At 38.3% G+C, this 12069-nt stretch overlaps 1 protein-coding gene and 1 pseudogene across 1 annotated transcript in view; one reads left to right on the top strand and one right to left on the bottom strand.

Annotated features, from left to right (window-relative positions):
- TMEM65 (transmembrane protein 65) overlaps positions 1-12069 on the top strand; it is a 121274-nt gene that overhangs the window by 70209 nt on the left and 38996 nt on the right. The window lies entirely within an intron of this gene.
- LOC100352146 (securin-like) lies at positions 3243-4528 on the bottom strand (annotated as a pseudogene).

Genomic DNA, 12069 nt, shown 5'->3' with positions numbered 1-12069 from the left:
GCATTAATCATGCACTGAATCATAAGTAGAGCAACTGAGACTCAAACTGGCATTCTGATATGGGATGCTGGCCTCGCAGGCCGTGGCTTAACCTGCTGCACCACACCACCAACCCCAAGCTCAGTGTTTTTGATTGCATATTACGTGCTAGGAACTAATACCCCCACCCTCATGAAGCACATTGTGTGGCGGGGAGTGTTGGGGGGCCATTAGGGAGTGTCAGTGAGAGAAGAGAACACAGAAAAAGAAAATGGCATTGAATTATTTTTTATGACTGATCGTGACATGTTCTATTGAAGTAAATGGAACAAGATAAAGGGCATAGAAAGTACCAGAGGTAGTAAGTGGAGTGGTCAGAGAAGACCTGGAAAGAAGTGAGCGTTAAAAATATAGATTCCTGTGAAGAGAAGGTGTGCTAAGTTATGGAAAATTGATGTTAAGGACATCTCAGACATGAAATGTATTTCACTTTGAAATGAATTATAAAACATTTTCTTGTTTGTTTTGTATTGCTAATGTCAGGATTAAACCTAAAGGTTAATACTTAAATGTTGATCAACATGTACTCTTGTACATTTACTAATAGCAATAGAAGGATATGGCCCAGAAACATGAGGAAGCAATCCAGGAGCTCAAAAAAGCTGGGGAAAATCCATCAGCAAATAATTCAGGGTTTTCTGTGTACTCATAATGAAATATTACTAACAGATCACTCATTTTTTACCAAAACAGTAAGTTGTAGTGAACACTGAAATTAGTTTTTTCTTTGTTCAACTTTTAGAATTGGGGTAATAAATAGGTTTGAAGTTTTTGGACTTTTGTGGTCTATTGATACTGGCAACCATGAAACATCTTATTTTGTATTGGTGTTCATATGGCATATTATATCTAATGTGAATGACATGAATGAAATTGAACAAATTTTTTTATTGGCGTAAAGATTAAAAAGCTAGGGTAAGTATTGAGAGATGGTATTTTTTCTCCACAACTCCAAGTCAAACTTTTTGTTTAAATGAATGAAATGTGGGAATGATGATTGAAGAGTTAACAGAAGTACTTTTGGGGCAAGCTGGGGAATCTTCAAAAACTGTAGGATAAAGCAATTTTCTGTAAGAATTGTGAAATTTAGAAAAGATGGTGTTTGCTAATATGGAAGTTGATATATTTGTATTATACTTTACCATAAGAGGTAGACATAAATGGGTTTTAAAAGAGGTAATTAAGGCCAGCGCCGAGGCTCACTAGGCTAATCCTCCGCCTAGCGGCGCCGGCACACCGGGTTCTAGTCCCGGTTGGGGCGCCGGATTCTGTCCCGGTTGCCCCTCTTCCAGGCCAGCTCTCTGCTGTGGCCTGGGAGTGCAGTGGAGGATGGCCCAGGTGCTTGGGCCCTGCACCCCATGGGAGACCAGGAGAAGCACCTGGCTCCTGGCTCCTGCCATCGGATCAGCGCGGTGCGCCGGCCGCAGCGCGCTGGCCAAGGCGGCCATTGGAGGGTGAACCAACGGCAAAGGAAGACCTTTCTCTCTGTCCCTCTCTCTCACTGTCCACTCTGTCTGTCAAAAAAATAAATAAATAAAAAATAAAAAAATAATAAAAAAGAGGTAATTAAGTCAAAGAAAACTAACATACTTTAAAGTTTTTTCTTCTTGCCTGCCAATACCCCCTCCCCTTCCCCCTTTCTTCCTCTGCTGCCTGTTGATTCTTCTGTCTCTTGCCCTTTTGTGTGACTTTCTTATTTTTCTTCTTTATCTCAACCTCAACCTCAGGCTGAAGAATGTTTTCAGAATGTATTTTATGACCCATGCTGTTATTTTAAAAGCATGTATGTCAGACATTTTTTCTTTCCCACCTCCATTGGGGAGGAGAGCAAATCTAAATTTAATTCATTCTATTATTGTTAACACCTCTAATCTTTCATCTATACCTCCATACCCTCTCAGGTGAAAAGCCCACTCTTCATCAGGGGGAAAAGATTTGACTGTGGGCTGTGTGTCAGCTCCATAAAAGATAAGATCTCACCTGTCTTGCTGCTTCCTTCTCTACCCTTAATGCTCTGTGTAGTACCTGGCACGTGGTACGTGATCAGTGGTTATTTGATGAGTGAGCACTACTACTGACATCACCAGGATTTTCTCTCAGGTGGAAAACCTTTCTTCTGCCAAGGAGCATTTGATATTTACATCATTATTCAAAGGAGGGAGAGGGGGAAGGAGGGAGAGAGAGCTAGAGAGGTCTTCCATCTGCTGTTTCACTCCCCAAATGGCCACAACTGCGATCATGGGCCAAGCTGAAGCCAGGAGCCAGGAGCTTCATCTGGGTCTCATGTAGGTGCAGGGACTCAAGGACTTGGGCCATCTTCCACTGCTTTCCCAGGTGCATTAGCAGGGACCTTGACTGGAAGTGGAACAGCTGGAACTCAAACTGGCGCCCATATGGGATGCCAGCATTGCAGGCAGTGGCTTTATCCATTATGCCGCAACGCCAGCCCTGACAATAAACAAATTTTATGTTAACATAAATGTACATATTTTATGAGAATTATTTTTTAATAAAATCTTACAATAGTGCCATTAATTTACATTTTTGAAGGTTTCTTTAATATCTGGCTTAATTGAAGAAAGCTGGCTTCTCATGTTTCCAAATTTAATGTTTGAGTGTTGTTTTGTTTGAAGTAAATTCAGCCCCACACAGGTGTATTTGTAAAGTAGGGGGAACACTTTAATAGCCTTTTCATATGACTGTGTATTTATTGTTGGATACTGTACCAAAACTAAACAGGAGAGGTAGTTTCTGAAAGGTTATTAGCAATGTAGAATCTGAATTCTTATAAATGGAATTTTGCATTGAGGCACATTAGAGTCTTGGTTTCTGCTGCTTTTTGAGACTGTTTCCCATGCATGCTTTTACACTGTCATGCAGTTGGCATTGGAAACTACTAATTCACTTAAGCAGGTCTTCCAAATACTAATACACTTAACCATAAAAAAATTACATCATGTTTAACATGACCAACACCACATAAAAATAGCCATTTAAATGTTGAAAAGGCCTCAAGTTCAGATGGCAGAAACATATTTTTCAAAATTGTGATTTTCACTTGAAAGCTTAAACTTTATCATTGACAACACATGCTGTTCATTTTCTTTGAAGTGACAGTTCACTTTGTTCATATGTGACAAAATGTCAAATGCCAAGTTTATCTCATAACTCAAAACAATCTCAGCAAGTACTTTTTCTTTTTTTTTAACTTCCATGAAAGAAATGCTTTATTAACACAAACGCGGACTACCAAGCAGTAAGAAATTTAAATATCCATATCATAACACACAGGTGGCAGGCAAGTCAACATCTAAGGCTGACAGGATGCTTGAAGGAGATGGCAACAGACCAGACTCCCAGGGTGCAGAAGCCATCTTCCCAGGCATGGGGGCCCCAGCTGTAACAGCTTCTCAAGTTCTCTGTCCTCATCGAGGATCATGAGAGGCATTCTGTTCAAAGGGAGGTGTGCGATCTGGTGCTCTTTAGGCAGGTCAAAACTCAAAATCTAGAGGATTGAAGGGAAAAAAATTTTCTATTTCTGGATAGGTGTCATCTGAGGCAGGAACAGAGTTTTTTGCTTTAACGTTTTTCTCGGTTATCTTTTTGGCAGCGCTGGGCTGTTTTTGTTTGAGGGGTCCATTCATCTTCACGGACTTTCCTGTAGCTCTGTTGACAGTTCCCAAAGCCTCTCTGGCAGCTTTAGGTAAGATTGGTGGAGCATCAAACCTTTTGCCAACAAGGGGCGCCGAAACCTGCTCTCTCCCCTCTAAGGCTTTTGAAGGCCTGGACCCCAGCTTCAGACCATCCTTAGGAGCCACGAGGGTGCCAGGTTCTCCGTGTTCCTTTTCGATAAAGACCAGAGTAGCCACTCTGGATTATTTTGAGTCTCTGCAGCCATCAAGTACCTTTTCTTAAGATAACTGTCATATCTTGTATCCCCAGAAGTACTTTATACTTTCTATTTCTTCATACAGAATTTATTTTTAAAGAACCATTTACTTAAGAGTCAAGATTTAAAATAAATGATTTTTACTGCCTTATAAGGATATTGAAACCACCCCTCCCACACACCCCCAATAGCACATGTGTGACAGTGAGGACTACAATGACTGCAAATACCTTGATTCATTTTAAGATGCTGGTGACTTTATCCACCACCACTTTTGCACTGTTGATGCAGGTCACTAGAGAGAAAAAGGTTAATCATGTTCTGGTATATTATGAAAAAGGCAGGTGAATGCAGACAATGACTTCACAATTTGAGATTTGCTGCCCTGAACTTTGCTAATTAAGTTGGGTTTAGCTGCAAGTAACAAAACCAAAAAAATAGTAGTAGATGAAACAAGACAGATACTTAACTTCTCATGTAAAGCTGTTACGGCATGTTGTCCAGGATGGCTGTCATAGTTCCACTCCAGAGAGTACTCAGAGGCCCATGTCCCCTTCCTCTTGCTTCATCATGTATAGCTTTCATTCGCAATCGTTTCATGATCTAATATGGTTGCTTCACTCACAGCTATCACATCCATACTCTGCTCAGGAGGAAAGTATTAGAAGGTAAAGGAAAGGACTTGCCCAGCTTTTAAGTTGCCACATGACATCTTACCTGCCAGATTGCCATGTGAATTCAGTTGAAAGAGAAGCTTGTATGTCTCCATTCTATATGACTGGGTGTAACCAAATTTTGGAAGAAAGGAAGGGCATCATAGGGGACAACTAGCTGTCTATTACAGTCCATCACTTTTGGCTATCAAGTATTCATAACTCTCCTTTCCTTCAATACGAAGGACAACTGTCCACAAGGAATGGGTTCAAGTTTCTTTGCAGTGACTACACTTAATTAGAAATGTACTGTTCTACTAAGTCTTTTTTTTTTTTTTTTTTTTTTTTTTTTTTTTACAGGCAGAGTTAGACAGTGAGAGAGAGAGAGAAAGGTCTTTCTTCGTTGGTTCATCCCCCAAAGGGCCGCTACAGCTGGTGCACTGTGGCCAGCGTGCTGCGCCAATCAGGAGCCAGGTGCTTCCTCCTGGTCTCTCATGCAGGTGCAGGGCCCAAGCACTTGGGCCATCCTCCACTGCCTTCCTGGGCCATAGCAGAGAGCTGGACTGGAAGAGGAGCAACTGGGACAGAACTGGTGCCCCAACCGGGACTAGAACCCAGGGTGCCAGTGCCGCAGGCAGAGGATTAGCCTAGTGAGCTGTGGTGCCAGCCCTCTATTAAGTCTTAATGTGGCTCTTTGGTATCAGGTAACCTATAAGCAAAAAAAGTATCTGTTCCTACATACTCTGTATGCAATAGAAATTTCCAAAATATCAGAGAGGGAAAGAGTGGGCAACACAACTGTCACTAGTTCCTAGAATGATCAAATCCATCACTGCTGTCCTTTAATAGAAAATGTGGGTAAAATAAATAATTCATCCATTTGAAAGCAGTAGAAATCTGTCCAGGCAAGATTCCAAGAGCAGTGGACATTTAGAAGTGAGTTGATTTCTATAGCTTCTTTTAGGTTGGAATGCAGCAGAATGCTGGTTTAGTTTAGTATTTCTTAAAGCTTGCTTCTAGGGATAGAAACCAGGAACTTTTGGTGGAGAAGAGGAGTCCCAGCATGTGCAGTTCCTTCCCCAGAAAACTTGCAGAATTTTGGAGCTTTGTGGAACCAAAGACACAGTTGAGCAGAAAGTCTCATAAAGATTAAAATTCAGGACCTGACAGGACAGGATCTGGAAAATAACCTTGGTAATCAAAACTGAGGGCTGGGACAAATCAATGTATAATGAGCTTTATGCCAACACTTGAATTCTGCCTTGATTTATCATGATTCCTGGTTGGATTAAGGTAATCATTCTTTATTGTTCTAGTAGAAGGAAAGATGAATCTCTCTAGGGAGATATCACTAGAAGTCTATAACATCTTTATATATAACACCTGGAAATTGAGGATTGTAAAACATGTCAAAAAGTAGGACATATAATAAAAAACTAAAAAAAAAGAAACATGAGAAACAGATAATACAGATATTGGCATTAGCTGAAAAGAACTGTAAGCTGAATTGTATGTTTGAGATAATTATGGATAAAACAGGCAAGGATTTCAGTCAGAAAAGTATCACAAAAGTCAAATGGAAATTTTAGGACTGAACACAGTATATGGCATTGAAAACACATTAGCTGGATAATTTGAATGATGAATTTGCACAGCAAAAGGTTAGATTAGTGAGCTGCAAGAGAGGTCAACAGAAAAAACATACTGGAGAATGAAAATAAAATAATGGAACAGATGTGCTTTTGCAGGCATGTTCAGAAAATGAAATGGCTTTAAAAATAAGTAGCTGAAGTCTTGGAGAGACATAAAGAATGAGACAGAAGTAACACTGACCAAGCCCAGAAAAGTAAAGCAGGGCAAAGAAGACTAGAATCACACTTAGATACATCATAGTGACATGATCTGGAAACAAAAGAGAACATCCTAAGGATACCCAGGGATGAGGGAAAAAGACATATTTCAAAGAAGTAATCATAGGACTAACAGCTGATGTCTCCCACAGGAGCAATGGAAGCCAAAATGACAATAGAATAATACCTTTAAAGTGCTTACAGAAAATAACTGCCAAGCTAGAAGTTAATATGCAGCAAATACATTGTTCAAAAATGAGGGTGAAAGAAAGCTGTTTTTTGTGTTTGTTTTTTAAAAAAGTTTTCTATTTATTTGAGAGATAGAGTTACAGACAGACAGGGAGAGACAGAGAAAGGTCTTCCCTCTGCTCACTCTCTCCCCAAATGGCCACAATGGCTGAAGCTGAGCCTATCAGGAGCCAGGAGTTCTTTCCAGGTCTATCACACATGTGCAGGGGCCGAGGCACTTGAGCCATCATCTGCTTTTCCAGGTCATAGCAGATGGCTGAATTGGAAGAGGAGCAGCCAGGACGAGAACTGGCATCCACATGGGATGCTGGCACTGCAGGCAGAGGCTTAACCCACTACACCATAGTACTGGCCCCAGAAGCTGTTTTTAGACAAAAGCAAGGAATTTGTTGCTAGTGGGCTTGTGAACACTGAATGCTGGTTATGTTACCTGAAAATAACAAGCAGGACATTTTGTGACTGGCCTCTTTACATTCTAATGGTGACTTTTGGTAGAAACAGTTTTTTTTTTTTTTTAAGTTTAAATTTCTTTATATAAATGAAACATTTCATTATCATACAGTTTTAAGAACATAATAACATTTTCCACCCCATCCTCCCTCCCTCCCTTCCTCCCACCTTTTTTCCTACTTCCTTTCTTATTTTTCTTTTGATTTTTGTGATAATATACTTTTTTTCCTTTGAGAACAAGTTTTATCATTAATTGAATAAACACCTAAGGAAACAAGCAATGGAGTTGGGCACTTAGTGCTGCTTTAAGAGATTGTCTTTCTATGAGTCTGTTGTGCAGTCAGTTTCCTATGTTGGAGTGTTCATGCCTTTTTAATTCTATCTATTATTACCAAATACTTAATCCTATTTGTATGATTGCTTTAACACTTAAGATGCTTTTTTTTTTTAACCACCTGCTTATGGGAGTTTGGCATCCAATGGCAACTTTCTAAATTGTACCCTTAGAAGTAAGTCTGTAGGAATGTGTGCAGAACTATACAGCTTTACAGTTACAATCTTCATACATTTCATAATTACAACTTTAGGAACATGGTGATTCTTCCCACACTCCCAACCCTTTCCTCCTCCCCCTCATTCCCACTCTTATTTTTCACTAAGATCTATTTTTAGTTAACTTTATACACATATGATTAACTCTATGTTCATAAAGTAAAGAGTTCAACAAATAGTATGGGAAAAAACTATTCCTCACAATCAAGACAAGGGCTTTCAAAGTCATTGCTTCTTAAGTGTCAATTTTACTTCTACAGATTGCTTTTGTAGGTGCCCTATTAGTTATTAGAGGTCTAGGAGGATATATATTATTTGTCCCATTGGGACTGGCTTATTTCACTAAATATGTTTTCCAGTTTCATCCATTTTGTTGTAAATGACCAGATTTTGTATTTTATTTATTATTATTGCTATGTTGTATTCCATGGTGTACATATCCCATAATTTCATTATCCAGTCTTCAGTTGATGGGCATTTGGAATGATTTCATGTTTTAGCTACTGTGAATTGAGTAGCAGTAAATATGGAGGTACACATATCTCTTTCATATGCTGATTTCATTTCCCTTGGGATGGCTGGGTCATGTGGTATGTCTATATTCCGATTTCTGAGGAATATCTATACTCTCTTCCATAGTGGCTTTACCAGTTTACATTCCCACCAACAGTGGATTAGGATACCTTTTTCCCCCCACATCCTCGCCAGCATTTGTTGTTTGTTGATATCTGTATGAAAGCCATTCTAACTGAGGTGAGGCGAAACCTCATTGGGGTTTTGATTTGCATTTCTCTGACAGCTAGTGGTCCTGAGCATTTTTTCATGTGTATGTTGGCCATTTGGATTTCCTCTTTTGAAATATGCCTGTTTAAGTCATTTGCCCATTTCTCAACTGGGTTGTTTGTTTTGTTGTTGTTGAATTTCTTGATCTCTTTATTTTGTTTATTAATACTTTATCAGTTGTATAGTTTGCAAATAATTTCTACCATTCTGTCAGTTGCCTCTTCACTTTTCTTAGTGTGTCTTTTGCGGTAAAGAAAATTCTCAATTTGATGTAATCCCATTTTTAAACTTTGGCTTTGATTGCCTGTGCCTCTGGGGTTTTTCCCAAGAACTCTTTGCCTGTGCCAGTGTCTTACAGGGTTTCCCCAATGTTTGCTAATACTTTAATGGTATCAGGCCATAGATTTAGAGCTTTAGTGCATTTTGAGTGGGTTTTTGTAAGATGTTGGGTAGGGGTCTTGCTTCATGCTTCTGCATGTGGAGATCCCATTTTTCCAGCTCCGTTTATTGAAGACTGTCCTTGCTCCAGGGATTGATTTTAGCTCCTTTGTCAGAGATAAGTTGGTTGTAGATGCTTGGTTTGATTTCTGGTTTTTCTATTCTGTTCCATTGGTTTGTCCATCTGTCTTTCTCAGCTGTGGCATTGTCTGTGTATACATAGGCTGTTGATTTTTTGTGTTGATTTTATATCCTATTTTACCAAACTCTTCTATGAGTTCCAATAGTCTCTTAGTAGAATCTTTTGTATCCCCTATATATAGAATCATGTCATCTGCAATTAGGGTTAGTTTGACTTCCTCCTTCCCAATTTATATCCTTTTGATTTCTTTTTCTTGCCTAATGGCTCTGGCTAAAGCTTCCAGGACTATATTGGATAGCAGTGGTGAGAATAGGCATCCTTGTCTGGTTCTGGATTTCAGTGGGAATGTTTCCAACTTTTCCCCATTCAGTAGGATGCTGGTCGTGGGTTTGTCATAAGTTGCCTTGACTGTGTACCCAATTTGCTTAGAGTTTTCATCATATATGCAATTTGCTTACAGTTTTCATCATGAAAGAGTGTTGTATTTTATCAAATGCTTTCCCTGCATTTATTGAGATAATCATATGGATTTTGTTCTTCAGTTTGTTAATGTTATTTTTCACATTGATTGATTTGTGAATGTTGAACCATCCTTCTATACCAGGGATAAATCCCACTTGGTCTAGGTGAATGATCTTTCTGATGTGTCGTTGGATTCGATTGGCTAGTATTTTGTTGAGGATTTTTGCGTCTATGTTCATCAGGGAGATTGGTCTGTAGTTTTCTTTCTCTGTTGCATCTCTTTTAGGTCTAAGAATTAAGGTAATGCTGGCTTCTTAGCATTTGGGAGGATTCCCTCCCTTTCAATTGTGAATAGCTTGAGAACAATTGGAGTTAGTTCTTCTTTAAATGTCTGGTAGAATTCAGCAGTAAAACCGTCTGGTCCTGGGCTTTTCTTTTTTGGGAGGGTCTTTATTAGTGATTCAATTTCTGTCTTGGTTATGGATCTGTTTAGGTTTTCTATGTTCACGGTTTAAATTAGGTAGCTTGTATGGGTCCAGGAATCTATCCATTTCTTCAAGCTTTCCTACAACTCTTTGTAGTAATTTCTGATGATTCTTTTGATTTCTGTTGTGTCTGTTGTTACATTTCCTTTTTCATCTCTGATTTTATTGATTTGGCTCTTTCTCTCTCTCTTTTTTTTTGTTAGTTGAATGGTATATCTATTTTGTTTATTTTTTCAAAAAACCAGCTTTTTATTTTGCTGATTTTTTTATTATTTTTGGTTTCAATTTGTTTATTTCTTCTCTAATTTTAGTTATGTCTTTCCTCCTACTAGTTTTGGGTTTGGTTTGTTGTTGATATTCTAGGTCCTTGAAATACATTGATAGCTCATTTGGTATCTTTCTAGTTTCTTCATGTAGGCATTGATTGCTATGAACTTCTGTCTTAATACTGCTTTTGCTGTATCCATAGGTTTTGGTATGATATATTGTCCTCTTCATTTGTTTCCAGAAATTTTTTATTTCTCTTTGATTTCATTCATGACCCATTGTTCATTATGAGCATGTTGTTCAGTCTCCATATTTTTACATATGTGCTAGAGATTTTTGAGTTGTTGACTTCTCGCTTTATACCATTGTGGTCAGAGAAGGTGCATGGAGTGACTTTGATTTTTTAAACTTGCTTTGTGGCCTAGCATACGATCTGTCCTAGAAAAAGTTCCATGCACTGGTGATAAGAATATGTATTCTGAAACTGTGGGTTGAAAGGTTCTGTAGATATCTTTTAGCTCCACTTGGTCTATAGTGTTGATTAATTTCTTTGCTGATTTTCTGTCTGGTTGATCTGTCCATTGGTGAAAGTGGGATATTGAAGTCCCCTGTTACTATTATATTGGAGTCTGTGTCTCCCTTTAGGTCTGTTAATATATTTTTTAAGTAGCCAGACACCCTATAATTGTTTGCATATACATTTATTATAGTCACATCTTCCTGTTGGATTGATCTCTTAATCATTACATAGTGTCCTTCTTCATCTCTTTTAACAGTTTTTATGTTAAAGTCTATTTAGGATGGCAACATTAGCTCTTTTTTTGGTTTCTGTTAGCATGGCCTATTTTTTTCCAATTGTTCACTTTCAGTCTTCCTATATCTTTGTTGGTGAGATGTGTTTCTTATAAGCAAATAGATGGGTCTTGTTTTTCAATCCATTCAGCCAATTTTATCTTTTAACTGGAGAATTAAGGCCATTTACATTCAAGGTGACCAACGATAAATAATGACTTGTTCCTGCCATTTCTGTGTTTATGTGTAGCACATCCTTAAGCATCTTCTGTAGGGCTGGATGAGTCAACAAATTCTCTTTCCATTTCTGTTTTTTATGGAAGGTCTTTATTTCACCTTCATTCATAAATGCACACTTTGTGGGGTACAGTGTTCTGGGTTGACAGTGTTTTGTTTTTTGTTTTTTTTTTTTTTTTCTCTTAAGACTTGGAATATATCTCACCATTCCCTTCTAGCCTGAAGGGTTTCTGATGAGAACTCAGCTGTGAGTCTAATTAGAGATCCTTTGAAAGTAATGTGGCGTTTTTCTTGTGCCCATTTTAGAATCTTTTGTTTATGTTTGATTGTGGAGAGTGTGACTACAATATGTCATGGTGAAGATCTTTTCTGGTCACGTCTGTTAGGAGTTCTTTGTGCCTACTCTATTTGAACATCCCTTTCTCTAAATTGGGAAAGTTTTCTGAATTATTTCACTAAATAGGCTTTCTATTCCCTTTCTTTCTACTCCTTCAGGCACTCCTAAGACCCATATGTTTTGTTGCTTGATAGCATCCCATAGGTCTCCAACACTGTTTTTAAGTTTTCTATTTTCTTCTTGTTTTTTTTTTTTTTTTGTCTTACTTCAAGATTTCCCAATATTTGTCTTCTAGTTCAGATATTCTTTCTTCTGCCTCATCAAATTTGCTGTTAAGACTTTCCACTGCATTTTTTATTTGATCCATTGAACTGTTATTTGTAAAATTTCATTTTGATTTCTCTTTATATTCTTAATTTCCTGGGAAATTTTTTTGTTCATGCC

The sequence above is a fragment of the Oryctolagus cuniculus genome, chromosome 6 (genome assembly GCF_964237555.1).
Source record: "Oryctolagus cuniculus chromosome 6, mOryCun1.1, whole genome shotgun sequence".
In the NCBI taxonomy this organism is placed as follows: domain Eukaryota; kingdom Metazoa; phylum Chordata; class Mammalia; order Lagomorpha; family Leporidae; genus Oryctolagus; species Oryctolagus cuniculus.
The sequence above is the reverse complement of the archived record's forward strand: the minus strand, read 5'-3'. Positions and strand labels throughout refer to the sequence as shown.